General features: G+C 47.4%; 1 long non-coding RNA gene across 1 annotated transcript; it reads right to left on the minus strand.

The window, feature by feature from the left end:
• Nucleotides 1-211: 211 nt before the first annotated feature.
• On the minus strand, nucleotides 212-6,845 carry LOC104470561. The gene is made up of 2 exons (XR_727637.1): nucleotides 6,539-6,845; nucleotides 212-635 (listed from the first exon to the last, which is right to left on the minus strand). It is a non-coding gene; the product is annotated as an uncharacterized LOC104470561 (long non-coding RNA).
• Nucleotides 6,846-14,668: the final 7,823 nt, after the last annotated feature.

Below are 14,668 nucleotides of genomic sequence, written 5' to 3' on the forward strand. Positions count from 1 at the left end.
AGGACTGTCTATAGTGACTGTCTACAGAGCCTTCAACCTCAAAATCAGGGCCCCGCTGTATGGGACCTGCTCAGGAGCCCAGACGGTGCCTAACCTGAGTCACAACTGGATGGCCAAAGAGTAGGAGAAAGGGAAGAATAAATCACCTCAGACTTACACGTAGGAGAACAAAGGTCAAGACCAGCAACTTACTGAGGAATCCTGTGAGAGAGTCGGCAGGAGTCTCAGATGTCCTGCGTCGCCATCCAGGGCCCTAAGCAAAGTCCACCTCTGCTCCTTCTTGCTTCATCACCCTGGCAGAAGTCACCCTTTCATGGGCTTTTCACTCTGATTCACTGCCCTCAGGAGCTGAGTCAGTCTTACCCACGCTTCTCCTTTGGCAGCTCAGACCACATGGCACACTGATGAGGAAATGCCATTTGTTGTTTTGTTTGGGTTAATTATTCATGGGTACTGTGCTGAAAACACTCGGAGCTGCTTTCTGAACAGTTCTGGAGCTGGTGTGCAGGGAGGGACTTACCAAACGCTGGTGGCCAGGCTGCCTTTCCATGGCCAAGCTCTCTTCCATCTGCTTCCCTTCAGCCCTTGTCACACTCCCCGTCTCTCATGGCTTTGGCTGTGCTCTTTGGCATTATCTGAATAAGAAAGAGGCAAATACTTGGAGCACAGTGTAGACGTGCAATCAAAAATGGCATTTGACCAAGGAGACACTGACCCTGGCGTGGACAGAATGTCAACCTGATCCTCTGGCTGTTTTGGTTTGTTGGTCACACTGTGTAGCTAAGCCACCTGCAGGGTTTCAGACCTATTTATCCTTCTGCAAAAGGTGCCTTCACCTTCCTTCAGATTGTCTGCCACTGTCAGGAAGCCTTTTTCCCATAAGCAAGGCTCCCCCTCTTTAGTGCATGCTCCTGGAAATCCATTTTTCACCTTAGAACAAGGGCCGTCTGTAGCTTTAGGAGCACTTTGACGATGCTTATAGTAAGCCATAGCTCTAGACATGCCCACCCCATGCGTTAGCACTAAATGGCAGTTTTCTGGGGTTCTGGTTCCATAAGCGCTTTCTGGCAGGGGTACAGAACCTGCATCGAAGACTTAAGCTGTAGAAAAAGTAGGCTTACTTTCTTGGTTACTCTTCTAAATACGCTTAGAAATTCTCTAGGGCTACCCCCTGGGCTTCAGCTCTTGCAGGTTTCGGGGGTACCTCCTCAGGGCTGGCATTTGCTTACAGAGCTCATGATCACGCCTTGGACTGCAACCAAGATGCTCATGGCCCGTAGACAGCAGCTCTCCCAGGCAGCCACCCCACCCAGCAGAGCCAGTAAGTGCAGGGCTGTGTCTTTTGACTCCTGTGAATTCCTCTTTGCAATGATGCACGCAAGAAACTGAGCCTGTGCTGCAAACATTTCATCAGGACTTAGAGAAGTTCAGAGTTTATGGGGTGGGGTTTTTTTGTTGGGTCCTAACAAAGGACACTACAAGTCTGCTTGGGCTGGTATCAACTGCTGGTTGGGTTTTCTGCAAAACGCAGAACAGGATTCATGTTCCAGCCCTTACTTCCTCAGCTGAAATTTCAGGGGATTGTAATAGCCAAGGATTTGCTGTGAGATCACTCTGTAGCACATCTACCCTGTAAAACACCAACTGGGCAAAATCCTCGCCTGGTATAAATCAGCACACTCACAGAGAAATCCAGGAGGAAGCTGTGCCACATCACACCAGAAAATAACTTCGTTTAGAATATACTTTCCATTCATTAATTCTTTGCCTAGAGCCAAGACAGATTCCCCGTGGGACACATTAGCTGAGTTTCATCTAGTGCAATACAGTGCAACTGCACAGGGGAGGAATTCAGGTACGATGGACCATGTTCTCCACTGATGCAACCCTCTGCTTTTGTTAAATGAGCTTTTTGAGCTGAGCAGTAAGTAACTGAGATAAATACAGGTGTCATTTTCTGGCCTGTACGCTGCAGGAGGTCAGCAGAGGTAGCTGCACCGGTGCTTTTGGAACTTAAAAATCACTTTAACTGATTTCAAGGAGTTTACACCAGCAGAGAGCTTGGCCCGTGAGTACACATAAATAGATTCAGCCACAGAGATGGAGAAGTCAGTTCCCCACCTGGCTGTTGCCTAAGTAACGCATCTCTAGGAGGATATTTTTTAAGCCAGTGTTATTTATCCAGTAGATGGAAGCAGGCCTTTTGAGGCCATACCAGGTCAACATATGTCTAAGCATGTGCTGAAGAACTTAATTAGTTCTCCCTGAGAAGAGAGACTCCCAGTGCCATTTAAAGGATCATTATCCTACCGTGAGATGCGTTGGAGCCTGCTGCTAGGCCTAGGCTTAACAGGGGAACTCCGTAGTCGTTGGATGGGAGTGAAAAGTCTCCCTTCCGTGCTGAGGAGCAGGCATCACAAAATCAGACTGAAACCCAGTGTAAGGGACTTAATTCATGTCTGGGCTGTAATGTCAGCTTTCTATGCAGGGTCAGACTGTAGATCCCCTTATTTTCCTGGTTTCTCTTTCTAGACTGGGCGTTACACAAGTGGCTCAGTCATCGTTTTCCTTTATGAAGCCAAAAATCAGAGACTGTAAACTGAATACCAATAAGGGAATTAGCTGGGTTCCCCAAAGATGGATGGTTCTGTTATTCTGCCAGGAGGTAGCTCCTCGACTGGATGGACCTTTGGAAAACGAGGCTGAACAGCCTCTGAATGACAAAGCAGGGTCCCAAGCGTGTTAAAGCTTGTGTAAGCAGTGGCGCTCACCAGGGACACTGAGGCTGGATTGCAGAAGAGGGAGACTCCTGGACATGCTTATCATGACCTAAGAGTGACTTATACATCACGTGGGACCTTGGTCTGCTCTTTGAGCTGTCAGGAGTTGTTCCTGGATAAGTTGTTATGGTAACTGAGCTAATGCCCTGAGATACATGTCTTCAAGTGGCTCCAGGCCAGAAAATCAACACCAAGAGATTCCAGATAATAGACTTCTGCTAAACTTAGTGCTGGTATCTACTTTATTTAACCTATTCAGCAATGACTTACTGAACTCCATTCTCTGGGCAAACCGTATGTGATGACAATAGCTGTGTGGCCTCAATGAACCTCAGCTTATAAAAGACGGAGGGGCTGCTGCGGCTGAGTCTATGCCAGTAAATTAAACATGCCTGGGACTTTCTTCTGCACTGAGAGGACAGCTGGCACAGAACGGCCAAGGTTTTATTGTTAAATTCTTACCCTCCAAAGCTGAGTGGTCACATCCAGACAGCCCACAAGGAACAGTCCCTGGCCCATGCTAGCTCCTGAAATGCATCTGGACTGGGCCAAAATTCCAACATTGGAACAGAGAGCAGTCCAGGTGTTGGTTAATTTCTTTGAAATATCTCATGGGTTAAGTGGTGGATTCATCAGTTCAAGACACTGTCCCTCCACCTAACATCAAATATAAAAATGCAGCCAACAAATTATCAACCAGGAGCAGCTAATACCATACACCCTCTGGCCAGCACTGCTGCTGGATACACTGTGAGAGACCTCTTTGGTTGGTGCTCCGCAATCGGCAGCCGGCAAAAAGCATCTGGGCGGCTCACTGCAGCAGACAAAATTCAGGAAGAGTCGTGCCAGTTTCAGGAACTCCCACACCACCACCAGACCAGCTGAGCAGCTACCTGGCCCTGCACCGCCTCCAGAGCAAGCCAAACAGGTTCTGCCATGGCGTGGTCCACAGTGCCAGGACTGATCACGCCTCGAGCATTTAGGACAGTCTGCTGCATGCCCTTTGGATGCTCTTGCATCTGTGCTGGATGGCTGCTCTTTTCATGTCGAGACTTGCTGGTGGTCTCCTTGCGTTGGGCACCGATGGCTTGAACACCACAGGCTGGCCCAAGGCCACTGAGCTGGGGGCTTTCTCTCTCTGCTTGTTCATTCACATTTCAAGTCTTGCTTTGCTTGTTTTACCCACTTGTAAACCATGTTGTTGTAATATGTAGCTCTCTAGGGTAGAAACTGGTTTTCAGCGTGTTCTCTGCTCAGCTTCTGCTGCAACAGGATTGCAATCTGAATCAGTGCAGCAGTAATGTGATTAACAAGCTCTCTGCAAGGGGGAATTGCATCCTCAGAGGATGTGATATTCCCAGTTCTGGCCTGCCCGTGTGTTTTCCCAGGGCGAGAGGTTGTGTTGACTGAACTCCAAAATGGCTTGCTCAAACTTTTAAACGCTAAGGTCCAAATAAATTTTCAGCATTAGCTGGTATGCTGATCCCTCTCCTGCCAAGCTGCAGCCTTAAGTGAATTTTTATGACTAAGTTATAAACCCCAGAAAACATGAGCAAGAAGTGGAAATGCTGACTTGGCCTTTGCTAAATGCCAATTATCTACCAAGGCATTAAGGGGGGGGGGGGGGCGGGGGTCATTTTCATGTTTTCTCTGGTTCAAAGTAAACTGTCCCGTGAGCCCTTTGTAGGAACACAGAGCATACAGAGTGACCATTAATATTTATAGGCACGACACTGAGCTGCAGACCTTGGCAATCAGAGCAACTCCACTTTTGGAATTAATATAGCTCCACTTGGCTGGCATCTCGGTACAAAAGAGTAAGTAGGAGACACCAAGATTTCGGGGAGAAACTTAAGAAGCAGAAGCTGACCTTTGATGGAGAGGGTCCATATTTCACGAAGTCGGTGAGTACTAAAACCTACTCTTAAATCCTCAGGGCTGCTGGCCAAGCCCAGCACCACGTTCTCTGTTCCTCTCTGCTCCTGTGGCTCCTAAGCAGTCCCAACACTGCGTAGGCTGCTCTCCTCGTGTTCCCCGAGGTTGCACACTGTTGCCCAGCTGATACAGACTGGCGTGTCTCTATGGGCACTGTTGGAGAAACGTGGATTTATAGCAGATCTGGCCAAATAATCTTAAGGCTCAAAATGGTGCTGTAATCTCAATTGCAATGCAGTGCCTGCCTTCTCCCACTAGTTATTTCCTAACTCCCAGTTGAAGTGATAGAGACAGGCCTCTAAAAACCAGCCCTCTGCGTGGTGAAAAATATTTAAAATCCGTCTCCCTTTTCCATGTACTCACAAAAAATTGAGCTGGGACTTTAAACGACAGGCTCTAAATTTTCAAAAATGGCCAGTGACTTCAGGCGGGCACCCTGAACTCAGCACACCAGAGACAGGATCTCCTGGTGATTTTTGCATCGCTGCGGTTACACCCTGCTTTTGCAGCATGTGGGAAGGTGCTGAGCACGTTATGGAAATCAGGCATCTGTCAAAAGAGTGTCAATATGTGCACTCCATCAACTGAGTCCCTCCAAATCTTTTTTTACTCTCAAAAATTCAGGCTGTACAATTTAGGAAAATAAACACTGGAAACAACAACAAACAGAAATGCTCCTGCCATTAAAAACAAGGTGAAAAGGAGGAGCTGAGCCAAGTTAATCACAGAGCTGAAATGAGATGTTGGAGAAAGGGGCCATGGGTGACTTGGGGTTTGCAGTTAGTTGAGCGATGTGAAATCTCTTGTGTCTGGCTGAGCTCTGAAAGGAAATGCTTTATTAAATCTTCTTTGTGTGAGATTTCAAGCTGCCTCTGGACTGGAAAATAGGACCATTCCAGTATGTGGCATATCATCAGGAACTGAAGTCTTTAGTGCAGGTTTTTCTGCAGAGGAAGCTCTGATCAGCAGAGACACATAACTCAGAGGGCTTAGGATTCAGAAAGCTGAATTCGACACAGTACACCTGTGCTCTGCTGTGCCCCTCTTCTACCCGCTATCCCCAAAATGCTTCACAGAATTAACCGTGATGGCAGCAACAACCAGGCATTAGGAAAGACAGCGCAGGTGGGTGTAAATTCATCCCACTGCATCTAAACTATCCTGTGGCCAGTGGGTCTCAGGTCCATTATCTCAGCTTTCGTTCCCGCTGGAACATAAGACTTGCCCTGACTGATCTCCTTCACACTGGCTATCCTGGAAGTCTCTACTCTCACTGTAGTTTCTGCCGCAATCTGGCCACGTTTTGGGAAGCTGCAGCCTCTTGCCGTCTCTGTCCAGCACTCATTTGTGCTTTGCTGTAAGCTGGCGACTTTCCCTGTCAAAGCAGGGCTGTGCCTCCCCTAAATACTTGCAGAAAGTATCTACTAAAAAGAAATTGAGAGAGCCAGGCATGACAGGAAAGAATGAGGACCAGAGAGGGGCTCCCAGAGCACTCCCCCCTGTCTCACAATCTCCCTTGCCCTTTTGCATGTCTTGGCTCTCCCTCTGTGCTTGGCCACGTAGTCGGGAAAGTGAGACCTGATCAGAGACAGGACAGGCAGCATCAGCCAGCTTTCCTCCTCCTCTTACCCCCTTATTTCACACTGCAGCATGGCTGGAGCTGAAGAACCTTGAATCTCAATCTGCCTGCGGGAAATGGCAGTGTTTGTGTTCCTGATCTGCTTTCTGCAAACCCCAACAGGAAAGCACCCCAGAGGGCTGAGACACGCAGAGCAATCCCCTTCCTTTGCGCCGCCCCCACTGCAGACAAGCTCCTTGCCTACCTTTTATTGCTGACAAGAAGCAGGACAGAACCATTCTGGATATTGGCTTCTTTGAGGGTCTCGTGCTCCTCAAGCTGCCTGGAGTTGTAATAAAATGTTTTCTTCCAGGAAGTGACGCCCTCCCGTACTAAGTGAGCCCGTAGGTCCATCACAGTGTCTCTGGGCTTGACTGTCAGGGGCATCATCAGGTCCTCGTCGGCCAGGTGCACCTTAATGTGGTACCTCTTCCAGCGAGAAAGGCTCCTTCGCAGCGTGTCCATCCTTTCCAGCTCACCGAGGCCAGTGTGGCAGAGAGGAGCATCCAGCTGGGAGGTCGGTAAAGCAGGGATGTGGCTCTGAAGAGGCTGGCTGCTGTGAACAACTTAAAATGTCCTGCCAAACCTGTTCCGCCCAGTTGCCGTGCTACATGCTTCACATTCCAGGGAAGAGCTCACCTGGTTCCAAGAGCCTGCTGGCTGGGAAACGTCTCCGTGACTCATTTCCACACACCCCTAAATCCCATGATAATTACAACGTCTTCTCAAAGTGCTCTTCATTCCAATGGCTCTCAGAGGACTTTAAAGCTGGATCTCCACAACCATTAGAAACGTGGGTGCATGGGAGAAATGAAAGGGTTTAGTAACCTCATGGCTCCTGCTCTAAAAAGCTGCTGGTGGTGGGGTAGATCGGTTCAACAAAGTAGGCGTTGAGGAACCTCACAACTATTTAATATGGCCATTTTAATGAAGAAAAGTATTCTGCATAGCGAAAAATTCCTCATGAGGGAGAGCCAGAGCACCCTGAAGGAGACACAGAGCCTGGCTGGTGTGAACACCCCTCATTAGTGCCAGCCAGTTTCCCCCTAGGAGATCTGTGTAGTTATCGTAGGGAAACGGGCTGGGACCCTCCAAGAGGGGTAGGACTCATTCATTGCTCGTCATACCATCAGATATCTAATACTGACTCACGTGTTCCACTCGGGTTCATCATCTTGATTTCCTTTCAGATCCCTGCCTAATTGAAGGGCTGGTCGTATCCTGCTCCAGCATGTGAGCGAGGACAGCATCACGGGGCTGCAGACACACTGCGCAAACAGGCGACAGCAGAATACCAAGAGGAACAAGCAATACTTTGGTAAGTACGATACCTCCGAAAGGAAGGAAGAATGCCAGCCACGGGAGCTGGCTGTAATTGAATGATCCTGCAAGGCAGACTCTGGCAGTCACAAGATGATACTTCAGAGCAAACATCATCAAGATAAGGAACTCTTTTTTTTTTTTTCTCTTTTTCTCAAAAAGATCAAGTCACCCTCTTATCTTGTAGGTAATTTCCTGCAGCCCATATTACAGGAATTAATTCCCTTGTCCATTCTTCTCAACACAGACCAGTGTTTTCAGACCAAAGTACTGCAAGATAGTTGACTTCAGAGTCTGCTCTTCACTCAAAAGGGGTTGCTCTTGCCCATTAGATAACAAAGCAAACTGTCAGATTTTCAGATATGGCAGCAGTCAGCTCCCATTGAGAACAAGAGACGTGTCCACTCTTCTGTTGAGAAACGAGGTTTCCACTCTGCCTTCACACCTCCCTTCTTTTTCCTTCCCCAGCACATTATGTCTCTGCCAAGAACAGCAGCAAATATCTTCAGTTACACCCCAGGCAATGGAGATTTCCCTGTGCACATCAGAAGAACTGAAGCTTCTGCTGGCAAGATTTTCTCTCCAGGTTCCACCCCTGTAAAGGTATGATTGTTTTGGTGGGGACTGGGATTCTTGGGTCCTCACTCTGCCACTGAGTCGCTGGAAAGGCTTGAGATGAGTCATGTCGTGCCTTCGTGTTTCTGTTTGCTCATCTCATGGGGTGTAACACATGTCCATTAGGTGCCTTGTGGGAAACAGGAACAGCTTTTAGCACAGTCATGATCTGGAAGCATTGATAAATGCCTGGATCTATGGATATGTCAATAATCTTCTTGAAGACAGGACAACACCGCCCCTATTAGAGGAGGAGAAACTGAGGCACAGAGCGGTGCAAAGCTGTTACAACAGAAAACGTCTCTGGTCCCCAAATGTAGACATTTCAGGGAGAGACCTCATTTTCAGAGACCTCCAGAAACTTTCAAGCCTGGGGCCTGGCGTATCCTTCTCCATTGGGATGACATCCACTTGGGGAGCCCAGATTCATCCCTGGTGTAAAGCCAGAGTCTCAGGGGGAAAGCAAGGGGTCTGATCCAATTCCCACTGCATTCCAAGGGCAGACTCTCATTGACGGTAGCCAGAACTGGATCAGGCCCCAGACAGACCAAGGTCTGATGGCTCTGGCCAACAGAATTTGCCCAGTGAGTGCCAAGGGAAGCATAAGGCATTCTCATTTCAGCAGAGCCCGTCTGGTGTCAGCGAGTCCATCAGCTCCATCCTTCCAGCATACGTGACAGCCTGACAGCTGCCAAATACCTCCCTCAGACACCTTTCAGACAGCTCCTGTTTATTTTTAGGACAGCTCTTTCCCGTCAAGGCTCAGATGCATATCATTACACTGAAAAGGGGGATGGTGCCAGAAGGAAAACACACAGCTATTATTTTTATTTCTTTGCCTATGATGTGGTTGCAAAAATTTCACATGTACCCCCATCCGCCCATATTGGGACCCTTCATTTTATGAAAAGAGATTATATTCTAGCCTATGAAAGCCAGGATAAGGAGAAGCATAGCAGTGAAGTCAGGTTATGAAATATTGAAGCAGTGAAACCCCCACTGGAACACGTGAATGCCTAATGCCAGTTCCAATTAATTTTGAATTTTTCATTAAACCATTATTAAAAGCAAGAGGACAGCAGAAATAAGGGAAATTGACTTGGGCAGTATATTAAGTACCTTAGTTTTGCTGGAGGATGTTTTATTATCTGTCCAAAGCAATTATTTCACCAGCTCATGATGGTTGTGGGCTAAACAGAGGTACAGGATAAAGTTCTAGATGGTCTTAAAGTTATTTTAATCTCCATCCCCTACTCTGCTCCTTGCAGCCTACTTGAGTGATGTTTCTGGCATGTCATATCTAGAGGACAAGACGTGGAGTCAGAGTTCTGTAAATCTGTGATAATGTGTCACTCTGGCATTATTTACAAATCAAATAAAAACTTATTGACTTAAGCTTTTCCCCATATTGAGGGCAAACAGAAGACATGCAAACATTCAGAGAAACGTTCATTAGGAAAGCCTGAAAAGCTATTTAAAACCCAGGTGGGCTATGATTTCTTTTTTTTGGGGGGGGGAAGAAATAAAGCAACAGCATTTATAGAGTGTTATTTCCTCTTCTGTTCTCAAAGCTTCCTGACACCATTGACTAGAGCAAAAGAGTAACACCTGCCTAAATGAGGTGCTTCGTTAAGATATCTCAAACTGGTTGAGATGATCCTGGGCCTTATCATGTCTTCTTATAATGCCAGAATAGAGACACTCATTTCTTAGGTGGTTTTTGTTTGTTTGGCAATGGCTGTGTTTTGCTACTTGCTGTGCTGCTCTCCTTGTAGAGGACAACAGAGGAGAAGTAGGATGTTGCTCTATTAGGAAATAAAGGTTTCTTTATTTCCTGCTAGCAATCATAGGGAAATCGCAACATCTGGGGAAAATTTGACCCTAATTCCCCTGGCAGAGCCTATAAGTCTTTGAGAAAATCACTCTGACAGTGCTGGTCTTTCTGGCAAGGAAGATACTTTGCTATTTCCTGAAGCTCTCTGATCCCTGGACTTGCGGTTAGTAATGCTGAACACTAAAGATACTTCGGATGTTTTTTTGGCATGAGTTTGTGTTTGGGAACAAATAGACAGCAAGGGATGAAGCAAGTGTGAAAGATGACTGCCCTTGTCAGGTTGACTGTGCTATACCTGCAACTCTGCTGGGTACCAACGAGGGGCTTAGGACTCCCTGAAGTTCTGCTGGTGGGTACGTTCTCCGCCTCGTGATTGTCCTCCTGCTCCATTAACTGATGGCGCAGAGGGAAGGCTGCAGCGTTGTGAGCTCCAAGACCCACACTGGGTACTGGGGAGTGTGGGGGTGGGAAAGGTTCACTCACAGGGACTGAGCAGCTCTGCAGGATGTATCACGAGGTTTAACAGTGATAACTTCAGGTTAGAAATCTCCAGTCCAATATGCAGCCTGCCAACTAATTCATTCAGTGCCCCAGATATCTCAGGCGATGGGGCAGCTGGAGGCAGTAGTATTTATATTCCTGAAGTACCTGGAGGCCCCAGCTAGAGCTGTACCACCACGTGCCAAGTGCTTTGCAGATAAGATGACTAAGGCCTTTTCCATCACGCAGTGCTTTCCTCCTCCTGAGATGTGCTTGGTTCTAAAATGACTGGGCTCACTTTATATGTCAAGTTACATCTACAGCAAATGAACAAAGAGCTAATAAATGATTAATAAATGCTTTGAAAAATGAGTAATTAAATGCAACAGCTTTTTAGAGTCCAATGGATAAGCACAAAATACGTAAGCCCAAGTGATAACGCTTTCTCCTGATATAACTTATCTCCAGCATACTGCTCGCATCTGCAAGAGTGCTTAGGAGTGCTGTTAACTTCTTGTGCACCAGGAACAGAGCCTTTCTGTGACAGAGGAGCACTTCTCCTGGGGATTAGGGCAAAATCCTCATTGTTTAGACCATTTAACATCCAGAAAAGCTGGAAGGTGCTTGTGTTAACATATATGGGAGGTGTGAGTGATGAGGAAAAGGGATAGTCTCTGCACTGACCCTGTCCTGTCATCTATCTGTCAAGCTATAGTATCCGATGCTCCGAGGCGAAACAGCGTCTCTGTTCCACTGAATTCCCAGCCACAGTTTCCCATCCTTGCCTGCCACAGGGGAAAATGTCCCTGTCATCCTGCCCTGTTCCAGACAACAGTCAGGAGCCCTCCATATGCTCTGGCAGTATAACAGATTTTTAAAAAAAAAGATGTCACAAAAAGGGGGGGTTGATCCTAGTTTCCTTTTTTTTTTTTGGTACAAATGAGGATTTCTGCCACTAACGCTGCTGAAATTTACCAAGCCAGGTGGGTCCTGCTGCAGTATCAGACTCCAAAAGGCCCCACAGCTTCCCTGGCTAGCTGCCCAGCATCAATATTGCATTACTGGGAGGTGGTGGACTCTGTTTGGCATGGGAGTGAACCTAAAACAAGCTCCAGAAAAAAACCTATGTATATTCAGCTTTGAAGGAGCAAACTTGCCTGGTTTTGGAATACAAACAAACCTGCAAGTTTTCTGAGCAAAAGTTGGATGCGAGTTGGTGACATTTTCTGGTGGAAAGGCAAACATGGAGGAAAAAACCCCAGTAACGCACATGTTAAATGAACCAGTCAAGTGCAGACAATGGAAAAGTTGAAAAATGGATATGGGGGAAAGCATTTTGCAGTGCTAGTTATTTCTCACTGCGGTTCTTTATAACATCCCAGATGGGAGATTCATGACCCTAGGAAGAAGTCCATATCCTCCAGGGTTTGGCCTGCGGCAGCCCATGACTCACTCGCCTACTAGGTTTGGCAGTAAGCTGAGAAACAAGCAAGGCAGCAAAATGTCTTGTGAAAACAGCAAAACAAGAAAAAAATGAATTAATTGCTGGAAGAGCAAAAAAATAAACCTCTGTGCACAAAGGAGGACCCTAGATGGAGAGAGAGAACACTTATGCCACTGAGGACTCCAGAGGAGCTGCCATCCCAGGCAGCCAGCTCCATTTGTTTGCAGGCAAAACAAATTCAGGATGCCTCAGTCTTGAAAGGTGAGCTAGGCGGAAACAGAATATTTGAAGGCTCTACCAGCCATTCCACCAGCAGCAAGATGGTTTACCAGGGGCTCAAGAAGGAAGAAAGAGGATTTGTGGATCTACATTGCCATCTAATGGTAAGAAAGAGCTTAAAGCTTTCACTGTCGCTCATAAATGGGCTGTAATAGCAAACCGACTGAAGAGGGGATAGTCCATACGGATGATTGTCCTTTGGTCTAAAGGCAAATCCTTCTCTGCAGCAGAATGAGTCTCACCAGGGAGGGCAATACAGCCAGCCCGGAGAAAGGAAGGGTAGCCAAAGGATTGGGATAGAGGCTGCTGATTCTTCCTCTTCTGGCATCCTCTCCACTCCATTCTGTATTAGCCAGGAATGTTAACGTGCATATAGGATGCGATTTGCTTTCTTCTGGCATACCAGATATTAGCAGTGAGACAGGCTTCCCAGGCAGGTGCATGTTTCAGGTGCTGAGTGAATTCTGCCATCCTGTTCAAAACAGTGTCAAATTCAGCATCTCAGCCGTTCAAGGCTCTGCTGGAAAATGCAAACAACCAGGATTATTTAAGAAAAGAGGTAAATTCCCCTTGAATCTAGGCACAGGAAGAGATCTACCATTTTGGTCACACCTAGCCCCGTACCTTGTCTGCATCTGTGGTGAGTAATGGATACTTAATGAGAAAGTATCAGAAAGAGAGTATTGTTACTGCCCTGCCGTACCCTTCCCGCTGGGAGACAGCCCTGCAGGGAGAACCCACAAAGAAAAGAAATTCAGAGAGATGTGAGGGTTTACGGATTTTGTCATTTAAAAGGAAACACCAGGAAGAGACAAGTTTGATGTTCATTCTAACGCCACCTTTGCTGCAGTGTGCTGCAAATGATAAACCATATTATAGAGTTTCTAGAATAGAAAATTTACAAGAGAGAGTGCACTATTAGGAGATACTTACACTAAGAAACCAAAGGAAATTTGGTAAAGGATTGTCAACAGCTTCTTTCTTCTGCTTTGAAACCTTTCTAGCCTTGACACATGCAGCCTCACATATGAGGAGAATGTGAAAGAGAGGAAGGTGATCTTTTTTAGCCAGGAGTTTAGAATGGAGCAGGAGCTGGGGTAGAAAATGGGGATATAAAATGTCTGCTTTTCCCAGATAGGGAAATGGGACACAGCGTGGGTCCCAGCTAACTTCTGGGTGATAAAAAAGGAATAGGGATTGAGATCAGAGAAAATGTTGAGACCTGCCAGACTTCAGTCCACAGGTCTGCCAGGACCCCCCCAGTCTGTTCAAATGCCTGCTGCGACACGCTTCCCACGCAGCGTGCTGCCAAAGAAATGAGCACACTCTCGAACAATCCAACTTCATTTCCTTCTGGTATCCTCTCATATTTACACACCCAACCTTGCCAAGCCTTCCTGGGCCCAAACAATCCCTTTGAAAGAAAAGGAAAAACAAAGGAACTCCTTATAGCACGCTCCCGCCTGCCTGAAGAAAAGAAATGGTTTGGAGGGCTCTTCTCTCTGCCTTGATTGCTCACTGTTCCCCAAGCTAATGAAAGCCAGAGGCGGTGGGAGTGACAGGATTATCATTGCTGAGAGACCAGAGTGAATTTTTCAGGTACTTCTCTCCAGTTTGTGAAGCAGGGAGGGGAAGAAGGGAATGTGCCTGGTTGAAGGGCTGCACAGGGTGACATGTTCCTTGGTGTTCCTTTCTAAATGTGGCTCTGAGTCATGCTACGGAGTTGATTAGGAAAATTATCTTCCTGCAGCAGAAATACAAAGGCAAAAGAGTCTTGTTCAGCATTCACTTCCCCAGCCCCGATTCTGAGCCTGCCCAAACCCGTGGCAGGAGACGGGCTGGTGAGCTGGCTGGAGAGCCACCTCTGCTCCTCTCAACAATCAGAAATTATGAAGAGGCCGCAAAAGCAGACATAGAAACAGCTTGAAACACACACCTAAGGCTACATGCAGCGGTAGTCCCAGGGAGAGGCGTGCACAGTCTTGTGTCTGCCTCCGTCACGCAAGTTCCCATGTGCCAGCTCAGACGGGGCGAACGGGGTCCGTCCCCCCTGTGTTTCTTTCCCCAAAGCTGTGCCCCAGAACCTGCTCCTTCTGAAAAAGAGCCACAACCAGGGCACCCCTCGCGGCGTGCAGGAGCACAGGGTCAAACAGGGGCACCCGTGCGAGGTCTGGTGTGAAGACAGGATGGCAGCAACAGCGTGATCGAGGGAGAAGGGACCCAACGGAGCCATAAAACACGGCCAACTGGTCTGAACTCACACATGGGCTGGACCACCAGGTCACAGCCAGCAGAAGAAGATTATTAAAGGTCTACATTGCCCCAAAGACAGCTAGTGGAGATCATCACGGCTGTGCCATGCT

Source organism: Pterocles gutturalis, unplaced genomic scaffold (assembly GCF_000699245.1).
Source record: "Pterocles gutturalis isolate BGI_N339 unplaced genomic scaffold, ASM69924v1 scaffold10070, whole genome shotgun sequence".
Lineage (NCBI taxonomy): Eukaryota > Metazoa > Chordata > Aves > Pterocliformes > Pteroclidae > Pterocles > Pterocles gutturalis.